The sequence below is a fragment of the Marmota monax genome, unplaced genomic scaffold (assembly GCF_021218885.2).
Source record: "Marmota monax isolate L192 unplaced genomic scaffold, Marmota_monax_Labrador192_F-V1.1 WCK01_AAM20220418_F8-fsc00043, whole genome shotgun sequence".
NCBI lineage: Eukaryota > Metazoa > Chordata > Mammalia > Rodentia > Sciuridae > Marmota > Marmota monax.
In genome coordinates this window covers 23,362-41,017 of record NW_026691982.1, presented here as the reverse complement: position 1 = coordinate 41,017, position 17,656 = coordinate 23,362, and the positions used below count along the sequence as shown (strand labels likewise).

Here is a 17,656-nt window from a genome sequence, read left to right as displayed (position 1 = left end):
GGGCACTACCAGGAGAAGGAACCACGACTGGCATGTTCTATACCTGGACCTGCATGACAGTTGTCAGAGAATTGGCTCTTCAGGTGTTAAACAGAACACATAAGCTTTGTGTATGTTTCATTATGTTCTATTCCACAATTTACAAAGTGTTAGAAGAGAAAGATAATGAAGGATCAAGAATAAAATCTCCCAGTGACCTTTTCTCTATTCCTTCATAAGACTTTACTAGAATGACAGTAAAGAATTTTTTTTTAAAGTGCAAATTCACAAGGAGAGGAAATGGGAGAGGGAGATGACAAAATATTTCAACACACATTTGGAAGAGAGTGGCTCAGTGGTGGAGCACTTTCCTGGCATGTGTGAGGCACTGGGTTTGATTCTCAGCACTGCATATAAATAAATGAATAAAATAAAGGTCCATCAACATCTAAAAAAATTATTTTTAAATGAGATGACATGATGTAGCAGAATGGCAAAATCTAAGGCCTTTCATTCCCTAAAATGGTAGATAAAGGGAGAAGGGCAGACCAATGAGAAGCAAACCCCCATCAAAATAGTACTTTGAAGGAGGATGGGAATGGGGTGGAAGGAGAAAAAGGCAGGGGAAAATTTTCTCCAAACATCCACCTTTTTTAGGGTGGATTTTGAGACAGGTTGAGCATCCTTATCTAAAATATGCAGGACCAGAAATGTCTCACATATTGGACTTTGGAATATTTGCATATATATAATGAGATATCTTGTGGATGGGACCCTAGTCTAAACATGAAATTCATTTACATTTCATACACACCTTATACAAATATTCCAAAGGTCATTTTATGTAATATTTTAGTGCATCTGTTTTTTGACAGCAAGTGTCTTATAAGGTCAGATGCAGAATTTTCCACTTGTGGCATTCTATGAGGGCTCAAAAAAGTTTGGAGCATTTCAGATTTTAGATTTCACAGTAAGGATGCTCAACCTGTATTCATACATTGCTATCTATTCACACAAAGATGAAAAACAAGAAGGACATGAGGATCAAGGTGATTCCTGATGCAGAATCCAGAAAAGGTTCAAGAATGGAGAGGCTTCTTCAGTCCCACTGAAGGCAAGGTGCATAAAGTTGGGCTGAGAGCAGGTGGTTGGTGGAAAGGTCAATAATTAAAGTTAGGGTCCAGCTTTCTTCTCCTCCCTCAACCTCTGGAGAGGCTGAGACAGATACAGACATCTCAGAGATACCTGGCACCACTAGAGGTGGGTGAAGTGACATTATAAATGAGTATGTGCTGGGCATGGTGGCACATTCCTGTAATCTCAGAGTCTGAGGAAGGAGGATCACAAGTTCGAGGATCACAAGTTCAGTGAAACCCTGTCTCAAAAAAATCAAAAGGGCTGTGGTGTAGCTCAGTGGTGAAGGGCTCCTGGGTTTGGTTAGGCCCAGTGCTAAACCAAACCAAACCAAAACTAAACTAAACTAAAAACCCAGCAATGAGTGTCAACCCACTGAATGATGAGACCTCTCTCCAGCCTCCCCATCCACCCTACCCCAGACAGAGGGGAAGATTTTGAAGGCAGAAGGCTAACAGATTTGAGCAGGGTATAAAGCCAACTGGCAAGAGGGCTATAATCCTTTCAGGGTTAATTGAAACCTCAACCCGGCAGGATGTCTGACAACCTACAGATAGACCTGTTTCCAGGAGCCCTCAAAATTTAGCTAAGATTAGGGAATTGTGGAAACTCAAGGGACTTTACTGGGTACCTGGCAACCAGAGGAAACATAAGGGCACTTGCGGTGAACTCGGCCCAAACTATCCTTACCTTTCTACGCTTAAGAAGATATGGCCAAAGACTCATTCCCAAGCTGAGGACTAAGGATGAGAGCCACCTCCTCCGAAATCCCCCTCCCGCGGCGCTGACGATCCGCACTCCTACTGGCTCCCCATTGGCCCAGATGCTCGCCAATCCTCATGAAGCGGCCCTATGAGTGGTCTCTGGTTGGTGGGGCCGGCGCTGAGCCCCCCTCCGGCTCCAGCCGGGCCCTCCGAAAGGAGGGGGCGTGGCCGCGGCCGTGGCCGGGCCGGAGGCGGCGCCGCTGCGTGCGGTGTGTTGCGGGAGGAGGCGCGTGGCGGCCGCGGCGCGGCGGGACGATGGAGCTCCGAGCGCAGCTCCTGCGCCGGCGGTGGGACCGTGGACCCGTGAGTGCGGGCTGCGGCCGGCTGGACTCCCTGGTCCGGGCTGCCCGTTGCTTCTCGGCTCTGGGCCAGGCAGCCTCTTAGGGAGGGGCGGGCGCGGAGCCGGGCCCCCAGCGGCCCGCGGTCCAGTGAAGTTGCTGCATCGCGCCGCGCGCGCTCAAGCCGGGCGGCGGGGCCTATTGCGGGTCGCGCCTCGCCGGGCCGCCCAGCTGCGTCCTCTTGTCTGGTTCCCGCGTCAGCCGGGGCTTCCTGCCATGGCGGCCCGGCAGCCCTCCTCTCCCGCGCCCTCGGCCTTCTCCGACCCCCACGATGGTCAGTGCGCGTTATAAAGGGCCCAAATACTTTTTGTTTCACAACTTTTCCTTTATTTTCTAGACTATTTACTAAGCCACCTGAAGTTTGCTTTGTTTTTAGTTTTTATTTATTTTTTACTACTAATCATATATTTTATTTCTTTGAAACCAATTTTAAGGTACTTTTATATAATTGATAATGTTCTCCTATTACATCCTGTTATGTGTGCCTTAGCATTTTCTTCATATAAGATTTTCTTATGGATTTATGTGTTTACTATTTTTTAGTCACTTTTCAATAGAATCCTATCCTCCATAAAAACTACTATTTGGTTTTGACTGTATTTTATCCCCAGTACTTAGGTACTAATACATAGTAGGTATTTGTTAAATATTCTTGCATAAGTAAGTACTGTAAACACTGCTTTGTATGCTTTTCCATTTAATATCATAAGAATTTTTTCACATAAATAAAAAGTCGTTTAAAATACTACATAAGTGGTTACGTAACAACTTACTTTATAAAGCTAGCGTAATTTGCTTTAAGTGATTTTTTTTGTTTGTCATATTTAATTCTGTGTTTTATTATAACAGCACTGAAGGGAAGATATTTTATATATAAATCTTTATTTCTTTAGGATATGTTATTAGAATTATTAGTTGTAATTATTTAAATAATGTATAGTCTTAACATATATTGAAAACAAAAGTGTAACAATTTGTATTTTTTAAAGTATAAATTTTAAAAGAGCCCTGTTCTCCTAGAATTGGATCCCTAATGATATTTTCCTTTCATTTTGTATTCTCTGCCTTTGGCAATCCGTCTATTGCTAGTCTCTTCTAGACCTTTGATTACAGCCTGGGCCGATGATTTGTGATTTCTGCTTAAGGCTCTAACTCTGCATTTGCTAGATATCTGGGGGTTATTTCTGCATGTCAAGTTCATCATCTCCAAAAAATGTACTTGTTATCTCTCCATCAAAACCTGCTTCCTACTGCTTTATTTCCTTTTGAGATAAATGAAGGTAAAATCTTTTCTGCACCCAGGTGGAATTTTGGGAATAGTTCTCATATCTTCCTCTTTTACCTTAACTAGTTTTTTAGTTCTCAGATCTTCCTCTTTTCCCTTAACTTTTCCCCTTAACTAGTTTTATGCCCTTTTATTTCTATGTTCCTTGATGCTGCCTTGGTTTAACTTTCTGACCATCTTTTTCCTGGACTATTTAATTATTGTTTTGTCATGCTTTCTGTGTCACTTTTCTCCAGTGCATCATTCATACTGCGAGTTATCTCCCTAAAACTTCATAGTACTCCTTTTACTTTACTAAGTGAATTGTTTCTTCAAATCCTCCCACTTCCTTGTAGTGTGACATCTGAAATTCTTACTTAACAGAGGCTTTGTGTCTTGCCTTTTTACTCCCTACTCCTATTTGCTTTTGTCATTTCCTATGGATTTTTTCCTCCACAGGCTTGGGTATCTTGAATCTTTGGCATCTTATTTATTTGTTATCTTTCTTTATACTTTGTGACTAAGCTGTGGTCACCCTTTGCATTGAAAACTGTCCATAATGCTTGACTTAACATTTATTTTCAGATTCACAATGACAATTTTCATTCTTGTACAACCACCAGTATAAGTATTTTGATGACAATGTCTTTATTATTATTTTTTGGTAATAATTACATAGATTTATGTTAGATTGTATGATTTAGTGTTATTTATCTTTGATTCCATGGTGCTTACAATACTAGTTATTATATATTCTACTATATATATATATATATAAACACAAACACACATACATACACATAATATGTATCTCTCACAAATATTAATTGAAGTAATGAATATCTCAGTAGAAACATGCTGCACTTTGAGTCTGATGTTCTTCCTTACTTCTTGCTTCTCTCAGGTACTGCTTCCATTCAGTTTGAAGAACTCCAGCATCTTTTGTCATATGGATCTTTTCAGCTTTGGCTTATTATAAAATGTCTTTATTTTTCCTTTAAAAAGTAAAAATTAAAAAAATAGTAAACATTGTAGTTTAGAATAGTTATTGTCTCATAGGATATTCAAAAAACAAACATAAAAAACCCCTAGAATTCCAGGTACCTTTTGTCAGCTTCCCCAATGGTGGCATCTTTTATGGCTTATAGTGCAGTAAAAACTAGGAAGTTGATATCTATCAGTACATTATTGTTAACATCTGAAGGATCTTATTTAGTATTTCCTATATTTTAAGCTGCATCCATGTATGTATGTTTGTATAAAGCTCTGTGCGATTTTATCATGTGTATATTTGAATGATTGCCACAAGTGCTGTTTCATTACCACAAAGATCTCCTTCCTGCCATTTCTTTGTATTCTTCTCCATCTTGTTCTCTATCCCTGTTCCCTATTTGTTAGTCATGTAATTTTTCATACAATATGTAACCTTTTAAGGTTACTTATGTTAAGCAAATGCTGGTAGAATTCTTTCCAGGTTGGTGTATGTATCAGTAGTTCATTCCTTTTTATTGCTGAGACATGTATACCATTGTGTGGATATAGCAGTTTATCCACCCAAACAATATTTGCATTGTTTCCAGTATTTTGGTATTATAAATAGAGCTGCTATGAACATTGTGTACAGGTTTTTAGATGGATATGTTTTCAATTCTCTAGGTTAAATACCTGGTTGAATGGCAAGTGTATTCTTAATTTTATAAGAACCTGATGAGCCATTTTCCACAATAGCCACACCATTTTTTATTTCTAAGCAGCAGTGTTAGGAGTGATTTATTTTCTTTTTATCCTTACCAGAATTGGGTATTGTCTTAATTTTTATTTTAATTGTTCTAACAGAGTAATGATATTTCATCATGGATTTTATTTGCATTTTCCTAATGGCTCTGATGATACTGACTACCTTTTTATCTGCTTATTTTACCATTCTTCTCTCTTGTTTGGTGAAATGTATCTTGTCTTTTGTATGTTTCATAATTGTATTGTTTGTTTTCATTTTTGTGCTTAGTTGTGGAAATTCTTTGTATATACATTTTGCTGGATAAAGAGTCCTATGCAACAATTGTTTTTCTATCCCTCAAAATTTAACCATACCAGACGACTGTATTCTGACTTTGATTATTTTTGACAAAAGGTAGGCTTCTTTAATGTTGCTCTTCTTGCATACTATAAAGTAGTATGTCTTTTTTTTCTTCAGATTGCTTTGAAATTTTTCTTTGTCTTTAGTTTTTAGCAGGTTGACTGTGCTATGTCTAGATATGGTTTTCTTTGTGTTTTTATTCCTTGGGGCTGATGGATTTTCTTGGATCTGTGAGTTAATGTGTTTTAGAACATTTGGAAAATTTATAGACATTACTTCTTTGAGTAACACTTCTGCCACACTCTTTCTTGTTGGCTTTTGGATTTTTTTCCCCCATTTTTTTTTAAAATCATAGAACCTCTGTATCTAGGTTTCTGGTAAGCTCTTTGAATGTGTTCTTTTATTTTCAAAGTTAAAATTTTTCATTTATAGTTTTGCTATATGCTTTTTAGTTCCTATTTAATTATCTTGTAATCCTTTACTTGTTCTTTTTATCTGCTCATCTTTTCACTAGATTCTTTAGTACACTTATCATAGTTTCATCTATTTTTTAATTGCAATATCAAGGTCAGGTACGAGTCTACCTCTGTTGATTGTTTTCTTATGGATTATGTTCTTATTGTGATTTATTATGTTTTATGATGTGTTGGATATTGTATACTAAAGAATAATAAAGTCTGAGGAATATCTACTTTCCAAAAAGGGCCTGTATTTTCTTTGTCACCCTGTTAATGTGGAGTTCTGAGCTAGGGCAGAGCTTTGTAGTAATATTAGATACTGGTCACCACTGGCATTCTACTGCCTTAAGATTGGGATTGGGACTTTGATTTTAATGGAGCTTTAAATCTGAGCCCCAATAGGACATTGGTGATCTCCTATGCTTAAGAGCCAAGCTGTCATCTTTCTGAAGAGTGGGAGAGCTCTTTGTTTTATAGCTTGACTACTTGTGTTTTTGGACACTGTTGAGTTCTTTACTTTCTAGTCTGTGGCTTTCTCCTGCTCAGGAGATCTCTTTTTGGAGAGGAATTTCTCTCAGTTCTCCTGACTTCCTCCAGATTTCAGCCTCCTACTCTGCAGCCAGAGGTGTTCACCAGTGCCAGAGAGGCATGATCTCTCAGTTCTCCTGCCCATATCCTTATGCACTATCCATATGTATTGCCAGGAAAGACTTGGCAGATGGATGCAGACTTGGCTGTGTGTTAGGGGCTCTTGGTGATTCTAATCCATCATTTTAGCTCACATATGAAGGTTAAAAGTTTGTTAACAGATAAGCTTGTATCTTTTTATCCCTGCCATTGACAGATTCCTTATTACTCTGCCAGGATTGAAATAGCTGTGGATTACTACTTTCCTTGGAAGATATTGTTGATGTCTGATATTTACTTCATTTAAGTTTCTTTGTGTTCTGAGCTTTAAACCATTCCTGTGTAATCTTATATAAAATGGAGGTTATAGTCGCCCCATGAAATTTGATTCATTTGGAGAAAGAGGACAGAATATTTCCAAAAGTGTCATTTATGAATGAACTGAGCCTTTGCCTCTTAGAAGCTTTGTAGTGGTATTCATTTACTGACTCTGGAAGATACTCATATGTTAGTTGGATGTTTTAATACCCACCTGTGCCATCCTCTTTGGGATCTGAAGATTATGTGATATAATGTATACAGAAATACACAATACACTTCCCATGGCTCTAGTGGCTTGGGTAGAATTTCTGTAGACAGATTTTGAGATTTACCTTTTAATAGTGTAATACAATGGGTATCTGATAATCACTTTACATTTTAAGAGTTGTTTTTACAGTGAGATTATCTCATTTCAAATAAAAGAAGGACTGGCTAGTGGTTGAAAGTATATTATCTGGAAACATATTTTTGTTTTGTTTTGAATGTCAACTTCATTTTTTCTTCCTGTCCTTGGACAAGGCTCTTGACTCTTCCCTAGTTTCTTCATCTATAAAATGGGAATACTCATAGGGTTGTTATGAGGATTTAGAGACATATGTTGTACGTAGAGCATGGAAACAGAGTGCCAGGAGCAGTACCATAGGCTCAGCCAGGGGTAGTGACCATGTTCCTCATTTGTTCTCTTTCAAGTGCCTTATGTTGGGGTAGATACAGTCCTGCTTAGCTTTTCAGCTTAGCAAATTCATGCTACAAATCCCAACTAAAAAGATGTTTTAAATAAGAAGCCTTACAGTGCTCATAGGAGCTGGGTTCTCTTCCTTTGTCAGTTGGTAGATATTGGAGATCAGATGTTTCGGTTTCTGTTTTCTCCTTATGCTGGGTCATCAGCAAAGAGGGACAGGAGTTTCTGCTCTGTATCACTTATTACCTTTAGGAAGAAGTAATACCACAGAGAATCAGTGGTAACTCCTGCCCAGGTCTTCTGTCCACCTCCCTACTTCTTTCCTCCTTCCCTTCCTTGTTGAAAGGCTGGTATATATAGTGGAGGGATTGCCTTCTTTGTGACAGGGTAGAGATGACCAGCTTATAGTTCTTTTAGGTTGCGAATGCTGAAGTTTAAAAGTTATGCAGGAGAGAGGGCTGTGATATGTTGAAATCTCACAATTTTGTTGGTTTCTATAATGAGGCTTTTGTATTTTTATGTGCAGTAACTCATTCAGATGCTGTGAAATGTATCTTTAAAATTGCTAATCACTTTTATATTATAAAAAGATTTGAGGTCATTAAATTTAAACATTGAGATTAATAAAAATGGTACTAAAATCTGTATTTGTAATACACAATGACATAATTATATATTTTTGGTATCTGAATTATACAGTATTTATTTTAGGAAATTTCCATGGAATTTATTCATCCAGCAGTTGTGAAAGGAGATGGTGAAATAGTGTGTGTGACTTGCTGGGGTGCTTTTTGAGTTCAAGCCTGTTGTCTGTCTTTGTGTAAGTTAGTTGCCATTGTAATTTCTTCAGTGCACTATATAAGTGGAAGGTTCTACAGAGATGAGATCTTCCTTTGGGAGAGACGGCTCCTCAAGATTTTGTAAGAAGAATGCTGTTAAGTAAGGGGAATGATGATGGGTGACAGAATCAGGATCTTGGTGTCTTTGTCCTTCAGGGTTGTCAGATTTGGCTGGTATCTTATACAGAATTCAAGCTATTCACAGACTGCTTTGCAAAAGTAAATTAAACTTTAAGAAATAAACCTGAGGACCTCAAACATCAAAAATCTACTATCTGTAATATTCACTTTTCTTTGTCCTTTTGGTAGGTAAATTGGTCATTGTTATCTTTATTATAAAAATAAAAAAAGGAGCAGGGATATCTACTATATCAATCTCTTGTCTAAGCATCCATTACTGTTATTTGTAGATAGACCATTCCTACCTGTGTAACCTCAGAGAGGGAGAAGGGGCATGCCATCTGTGCACATATGGGATGGTATGAGTACTTGGTCCTGGTAATGCTGCTTAGTATGGTAGTTGTCCTTTTTGACATCCCTCCCTGTATCTTCACAGGATTAATGTTTTGCTGTCTGCAGTAGAGCAATATTGACCAAATGCCTCTGCCACCTTGCTGTGTTCCTTACCATGATAGCTCATCATTCCCCATCTTCTCACTCTGGGGGAGATGTTATTGGCTTTATTTTTATAGGTGGGGATTCTGCGGCTCAGACAGTAATAACTATCCCAAGGCCCAGAGATTTTGGTGGGGGATCCAGGAATGGAACTCAGATCTCTTAAGTCCTGTACCTCTGATCTTTCCCCCTTTTTCATGCAGTCTCTGGTTCACAGAAAATGTTTCCTCCAAGATTATATTGGATGCCACTAATTAAATGATTACTGCCACTCAACTAATCAGAGATGAGATTTAATGCTAGAGATATTTTTGAGTTACTTTCTAGGCAACTAAAGTTTAATGTTCCTTTCTAAGAGGTGATTTTTTTTCCTTCGATTTATCTTGTTTTGTGAACTGTAGCATTCTTGTAACATGGTGGTAAGTCATTTAGCTTTCATTACTTTAGATATAGTGTGTGTTAGAGTTTGACTAGAGGCTCAGGAGAATTGAATGTAGACATGTTGTCAGATGTTATTGCTATGTTTGTCGGTCTATTTGAACACAAGAGAGTCCCCTCTGGGTGGAAGTTTATGGACCCATTTGTTATAATGGCTGTTACTATACTTGATCCTCAGGGAATAAGAAAAAAACACCTGAAGTTACTTGTTGGATTGCACATGAAATCTTTATGTCAGGTTTAGTGTTACAGCTTGCTGTGAAATATAGATTGATTCTGGGATATGTAAAAATTGTTATGGTAAGAATGAAAAAAGCCACCTCTGCAATGCAGCATTAATGTTTTACTATTTTCTTCTGGTATTGTACACATTTCCTAAGTATTTTTGTGAATTTATATAGTACTTTTCTTTATTTTCTTTTGTCCAAATTTCAGAGTCAGCATATTTAATGAAATTAAATACAAATCCTGTTTGGGTTGTGCTCTGAAGCATGGGTATCCAAAAGTTAGTTCACTGCACCATGATATTATAGTAGGCCAGGGCATCTGCCACCATTTCAGAGTATGAGCTTGAAGAAAATAAGGGTCAGAGAGAAGTGAGAGTAACTATCATCAGAACTGTTGTTACATTTATCCTTCTCCTAAAACAGCAGTGGAAGTTTTGCATGCAATAAACAGCATGCTTCCTCTTTTTCACCAGTTGTAGAAGGCTCCCCTGAGTAGGTGATGAACTGTTGTACATGTGAGGACAGGTTAGAAAGTCAGGTTTGAGAGTCAAGTTTGGTCTGGCAGATAAAGGTGAGGTTCTGGCACCAGAATAGAAGCCAGGAGATTATTTAGGAATCAAGGCAGTCAAAATAAGTGAATAAAAACATGAGCAGGTACTCCTGAAGCAACATGCAGTCAGAATCCAGGGATGGTATGTAATAGGTGTGGAAGACGGGCAGAAACCCAGCCAGTAAGATGTAAGGCAATTTTGACCCAGTTAAGAAATTCTCTTTTTGTAAAAAGCAGAAAGAAAATAACAACAAATCAGAATAAGAAATCCTCTTTTTAGCTTATTTATAAGGGTACATGAAAGAGATTTTCTGGAAGGAGCCAAAGCTAAGAAGGCTATGGCTTGGGTTCTTCATTTTCTTTTTATTGAGGATTGCACCCAGGGATGCTTAACCACTGAGCCACATCCCCAGCTCTGTTTGTATTTTATTTAGAGACAAGATCTCTCTCGCTGAGTTGCTTAGGGCCTCACTGAGTTGCTTAGGGCCTCACTAAGTTGCTGAGACTGACATTGAACTCAAGATCCTCCTTCCTCAGACTCCTAAGGCGCCGGGATTGCAGGCATGCACCACCATGACCAGCTCATGGCTTGGTTTCTGAAGTTAGGGAATGAGACCTTGTCTACTGGACTGCTCATTGACATGTGGCATCATAAACAGAAATTTAGTGTATGCCTATTACATACACTGAATTGGCTCTGGATATTACAAAAACACACAATTCCTGCCCTCTCAGGGCTCCTGATTGAGTTGAGGAGGCAAAGCATAGGTCTCCAAAGGTTAACCACAGTATACAGCAGCATAAGTTGGCTGGCACATGGGTGATATTCCTTCTATAGAAGTTTGTAGGGAGGGGTGATTCACCCAGGCTAGGATGGTTCCACCAACACACTGAAAAAGATAGAGGGAGTGTTTGGGTCCACTTTTTTGCTGCTGAAACTAAAAGATCTGCCCAGAACCATTTTAGGGAAGGAAAAGTTTATTTAGGAGTGCCTGGTTTCAGAGGTCTCAATCCCCAGACAGCAGACCCTGTTCCTCAAGGCTCAAGGTGAGGAAGAGTGTGGAAGAGGGATGCAGCTGACATGATGTCAGGAAGCAGAGAGAGCTGGAGCTCACTTGCCAGATACAAATATATACTCCAAAGCCACCCCCCCATGCCCCATCCCACCCCTGTCACACACTCCCCTGCCATCCCCCCACCCCCTCACCCCCTCACCCCCTCTTCAATTACCACTCTATCCCATCAGGTGATTAATTTACTGATTGGGTTAGGGCTCCCATAACTCAATTATTTCTTCTCTGAACATTCTTGCATTGTCTCACATGTGACCTTTTGGGGGACATCTTACATCCAAACCCCCATAATTGGGAGTCAGAGATGGAGTTAACTTTGATAGGTGAATGTCTCCCACCTTTACTTAGCTGAATGATTTTTTTGAACGAGTCTTTTCTTTCTATGAGCCTGTTTCCTAGATGGTTAAAGTGATTTCTGTCTTGTTGGAGTCAGGGTTGTTGTGGATTACATGAGATGATTTATGTGAAAGCTTTTTGTAAATGGCACTGTGGATTCAAATGTAAGTTGTTGTTATTAATTTGTCATTTGCAATGGAGAGCCTGTTGTATAACAGCTTTAATTCATTTATCATATGCAAATTAGGTGGTACTCTTGCAATCAAAGGTATTTAATGAAGGTCATGATTAGAAAGAGAGGGAACAAGTCAGGAGACTCTTTTAAGTCAGGTTAGTAGATGCCTCAAATTTCACTTATAAACTAATAAATATAATTCGTATTGAGAATTAATATTTAATGTGTCTGAAGTGTTTTACAGTTTTTGATTAATAAAAAAGGAAATGTATTTGAAGAGTACGTTACTGAGCAGTGAAACACTAGGAGTCCATTTAGTAACAAAATTACATGATGTGTCTCATTCTATATTCTAAAACACACTATTTTTAGCATCTCTTTGAATCAGGGATGAATTCCAGTTATAGGGTTCAGTAATTAAAGCAGAGAAAAATAGTTTGGGCAAGGAAATCTTTTCACTTGGGTTGGATCTGTTTCAAGATCTGTTACCTTTAAAGGCGTCCCTGATAGCCTCTGGTTTGTAGTCTTTGTGGGGTCAAGAGCAACAGAAGATCAGCCAAGGACAGTGTGTCTCACTTTTAAAAATGGGGAGTTTTTTAAAAAATTAAAATTTTGGAATCTTCTAGCTGGTAAACTTGTTGTATATGTTTTCTACACAATTCTGGACAGAGGTTCAAGGACCCTCTGGTCTCACCTTGCTTTTCCTATTCTGAGCCCTGTTCATCACTTTCTGTCCACCTTGTAAAACATCCAGGTCTCTGTCTCCTCCTACTACCCTGCCTGTTCCTTTCTTTTCTGCAGTGTTCAGGCTGTCTCTGAGTATTCCAAAGAAAATGGCTTATTGATGCCAAGTGGTACTAGTCCACATTTGTATTTAATGATTGTGGATGTTCCGGAATATTGCTTAAAAGCTTTTTTTTTTTTTTTACTTGATTCTAGTCAGCAGTCTTTCCTCAAGCTGGAAACCTTATTTTATCATAAATAAGTTGTTTTTGTTTTATCTTTTTATATCTATTGCAAAGAAGCTCATTAACTGTGTAGTTGAATGGAAACAACTGTCCTGTTGACTCAAATTCTCATGCATATTATTCATATTGCCTGTGCAGCATTTAAAAGTGGTGGTCAGACAGCAAGCATGAAATCATTGCGAACAAGGCATGTCTAGCTTTCTCTGGTTGAAGTAGGCAAGGAACACACATCATGATTTATTTTATTACCTAGGCATTTGGGAAAATTTATTTATTTGATAAAAGTTTTTTTTCTTTAATATTATCTATGTACCAAGGAAGAAGGAGAATAAGAGAAAAATACTAAGAACTGTTATAGTGACAAGTTGCATTTTCAGCAGTTTGGTTTTGTTGTTGTTGTTGTAGTAATCAATAAGTGAGCAAATTTAAGACTAGAACAAAACCTGAACTTGTGAAATCATCTTGGTTCTACATTTTTCCTATGCTTATTTGTTTTGTTCTGGGCCACACTGATCAGGAAATTGCTGTGAACTCCTGTCTCTTTAAAGGCCTGGGAGGACATGGTAGTTTTCCACTGTGGCATATTGCATGATCTGGTGGGCTAAGCCCCAGGGGCAGGTGGGATAGTGTCATCATATTGCCAAGATCAACTCTTCCAGTACATTATTAGCTCATAATAATACTTCTCCCAGTCTCATCTTTGTAGTTAGGGAAACTTGGGTATAAATCAACTGCCTTGAGTCTCCTGCAGTGTAAGCAGAGAAGCCAGCATGACTTGGAATCTGGCTCAAGGGTCTGTAGCATTCTGTGGTGGGCACAGAGAAGGGGGGAAGTGGTTGCTGCTAGGCTAGCTTGAGCAGTATCTTGCAGCAGCAGTTACCATTTCACTAGTAGGAAAGAGGCTAAGGCCTAGCAGTGGATACAGAAAATGCCAGCATTGGGCAGGCTGAGGCTAGGGTGTTCTGATGAAAACTAGGGGGAACCTATCTTAGAAAGGTAACTGGCAAGTGGAAGTAATGCCCCTATATCTTGTTCCCAGGAATTGAGTATTGTTGCCCCATAGTGCTACAGGACAGGGTGTGTCACATGTGGTGGCAGTGTGAAGAGATGAAAATAAAACTGCTCAGACATTCACTGAGAGACAGATGGGTCAGGGCAGAGAGAGACTGAGAAGGGTGAGGGCTTTTCCTGCAGGCCTGTGTGGTAAGTGTGGTTCTGAGCAGCATCTTATGGGACCAGCTGGAGAGCACTGGGCAGTCCTGCCTCAGATCCCAGGAAACTGGTAAAGTTGTAGGGCTTCACAGAATCTGGGAGACCAGGAAGTGCTGGTTTGAAGTTATAAGGATGTAGGCTTTCATTGAGTACAAAGGAAGCCTTATTTTAGATAGTGACATTTAATGACTGTGGCTACAGATCATGAACTTCCTCTGCCTCCACAGTGTTCAAGCAGAAGTAGGTGCGATGTTGTGGAGGGGAGCCTCAGTACATGGGGTGTATGGTTCTCAGTCTCTTTCACTATGTGACATTGCTTCAGTCAAATATATGGGCCTGTGCATTTCCTTGGGGATGGATGGACAATACAAGCACTATTTTAAGAGCAAGCTCTGCATCTGTCACTTGATAGCACTGTATTTACATGGTGATGAGCATTTATCTTTACATTAACTTTGCATAATCTGTGCATCTGAAAAGACAGAAATCAGTCTCTTGGTGTCACTGTTCCACATGCAAATTTTAGATTTTTCTTGTTTATTGCAGATGGAATCAGTCTCTGCATGCCTGTTCCTGACCTCGCACTTCACACTCTCAGGTCTGTGTAATATCTTCCTGTACATAGCTTCATCTTTGAGAGAATCATGGCTACATTCTGCAGCATAGTAGGAGGCTGGTTTCAAAGGGCAGAAGTATAACGTATTAAAAGATCTAACTGGATTTTATTTGTGATTCTAGAATCAGACAACATTTCATTGTTCAGGCAGTCTTATGGACAAAAGAGGGATGAAGACTATAGAAATAAGAGTGGAAGAATGGGTTGATTGTTCAGTTACTTTCCCTATAGAGTTAAAACAGAAGGAACTTTATTTTATCATGCCAGCCCAATTAAACTGGGCCTTTTTTGATTGGTGAATGTAAGATAATCAAAGAGGGGTGGGGTGGGGGAATTGCTGTTATTTGTGCTACTCATATGCTTTATACCAAAATTTTGTATTTAACATTTTAATGAAATATGTTTCTCTGAAGCTCATAGTGGCTACATGTTCTATACAGTTTGAGAGTCTTGTAAGTGAATAGAATTTAATGTGTGAATAGTTAGGGTTTGAAGAGAATGTAGAATTTGAGCCTGGTTAAAGAGGTGGTGCTAGGGAATGAAGTACGGAACAGTCTTCCTGTAGAGAGCCTGTGTAAACTCTCTATGTACTAGCTTCTGATTTCTGGAAAATTCAGAGGCTTAAGAGAGATGGCAAGGACCAAAATAGTAAACAAATCCAAATACAATCAGATTAGAATATCAGCAGATTAACAGTCATTTTGACACAACCTATTCTCAGGTTAAACGTTTTCACAAAAAAGATTCTTTGTTTCATATTGACTCTAAAATAGTGAATAAGTAAGACTATGGGCTTATTACTAGGGAAAACCTTATTATCCTTGACCTTGTAAAATGCCTTCTAGAACAAAATTAAATATTTTATGAGAAAAATTCAGTTGTCTTTTGTGTCACTGTGCAGTGAAACATAACCAGAAAGTAATTTGTATGCTTTGGAGGTGAATAGTCTATAATGCAATTGAAATTTCCTGAACTCATGTTATTACCAGAAACTGTCTGGTCCTCCTTCCATCTTATTTTTAGAAAAAAAAAAAAAAATTTAGCCGGTAGTTAATTATCCTGGCTTGGCTTTGGTCTATGGTTGTTCCCTAAATTATGATTTAATGTTAGGGTTAGTTGATAGCATTGTGCAGAAAATATAAGTACATCTTTGGTGGGATTTTTGAGGGAGGGTTTCCATAAAGATAAGTTTGTTCCTTCATTCATTCTTCTAATCAACAAATAGCTAGAAGAGAGGTGGGCCTTATTGTCTGCTAGAGCATCACAAACACAAGACCAATTTAGAAATTACAGGGCAGGTGTGTTCTTGCTCCATAGGGGGGCACTGCCAGCACAATATAGAGATTAAACCACAGATGTGAACTGTGCATGGAAACATGCACCTCTGAGCTGGCAGTATTCCACCTCTTAGTAGGGATGTTGTGTTTCATACTTTATAGCCTTGACCTATAACTTCAAAGGACTGATGCTTGTCACTTGGCAATGAGGCTACACACTTAAAAAGGGAAGTTATATTCTTCAAGATCTTTGTGGTGCCTGACTTAGGTATGTTAGCAGCTGGATAAGAAAGGGGAGGGGAGAATCTTTATTTATCCAAAAGGAGACAGCCCAGTATAGTTAAAACCAGTGACTCTAGTTGGACAAACTTGTCCTGACACTTCTTTTTCCCCCTGGCTGTGTGATCCTGGGCAAATCACCTTCTGTTCCTCAAGTTCTTCATTTTTAATGGAAGAACTTGCCTCTCAAGACTTAAGTTAAATGTATGTGAAATATTAGTATTATGATTGATCCTGACTACAGCATTTACCAAATAATAGCTAATAACAAAAGTAATAATTGTATAGACTTTCATACAAATGGAAGAATTCCTAAACATCCAGAAAACAGACCTGGTGTTGGACACTTTCCTCACTCTTAGACAGCATTAGCTAGTTGTAACCACATTAGCTAGATAAAACCATCTCTAAAATAGGTTTTAATAGGGCTTATAGTGCTGGTTACTTTCAGAATCTTCAAATCAGATCATCTGATTGATGGAAGACAAATGAGGCCTGAGTAATCTAATAATCTAATCTGTATTTATAAATAAGGTGATGATTTAATGCAGATTACTTAGGGAAAAGCTCACTTTTTTCTTTTACTCTGTGTAATCAAGAGCATGCTGTACAGCTGCTCCTAAGGATGAGAAAGAAAGCTGTGTGATGCTTTTGATTTTAAATAAGCAAAATAGGATACGTGTAAAACAGAATAAAACTGAATAAATGGTCATTCTGAATTATCAAGATACTTTTCAAAGGATAGTGGCAGTCTGAACTATGTTCTCAAAATCTGTTGAACTATAAATAATTCATACATGTTCTTATAATTATTTCTACTAGACTCAGGAGTGTATTAGGCTCTTCCCCCGCCCCCTATGGAAATGGCACTTTCTACTTTTTCTTGCCTGGCCTGCCTTTCCCAAACTTCAATCCTCCCTATCCTTAGATTCCCTGCAGTTATTTGACATATTCCAATACATTATTCTTAGGCTGTCATGTTATCACTTTTTTGCATTTACCTTATAACATTAAAATTGCTTGCATGTATCTGTCAGTTTTTTTCTTTTTTAAAAAATATTTTTTATTTTATTTATTTATTTTTATGTGGTGCTGAGGATCGAAGCCCGTGCCTTGCACATGCTAGGCAAGCACTCTACTGCTGAGCCACAATCTCAGCCCCCTGTCAGTTATTTTCTTACTCAGTTTTGTGTGTTCAGTGTTTAAAGGGGCTGACTTATACAAGATGCTTGATAAAGTTTTGCTGAATGAATTAATGCCTATTCACTAAATTTTTCTTATTTGTATTCATTCCAAGTAAACTATAACTCTGAGTAGAAAACCGCATGTTACTGTTCATTACCTAATACTATAGCACATAGTTAAACACTATTTGCCAGATTGCTGCATAGCCTGGTTGCTAATATA

General features: G+C 38.5%; 1 long non-coding RNA gene across 1 annotated transcript in view; it reads left to right on the top strand.

The window, feature by feature from the left end:
- Positions 1-2,059: 2,059 nt before the first annotated feature.
- Positions 2,060-17,656, top strand: part of LOC131424300 (uncharacterized) — a 38,937-nt gene continuing 23,340 nt past the window's right edge. The window contains exons 1-2 of the long non-coding RNA XR_009227072.1: positions 2,060-2,180; positions 14,624-14,675. This is a non-coding gene — a long non-coding RNA (uncharacterized LOC131424300). The remainder of the gene's footprint in view (positions 2,181-14,623; positions 14,676-17,656) is intronic.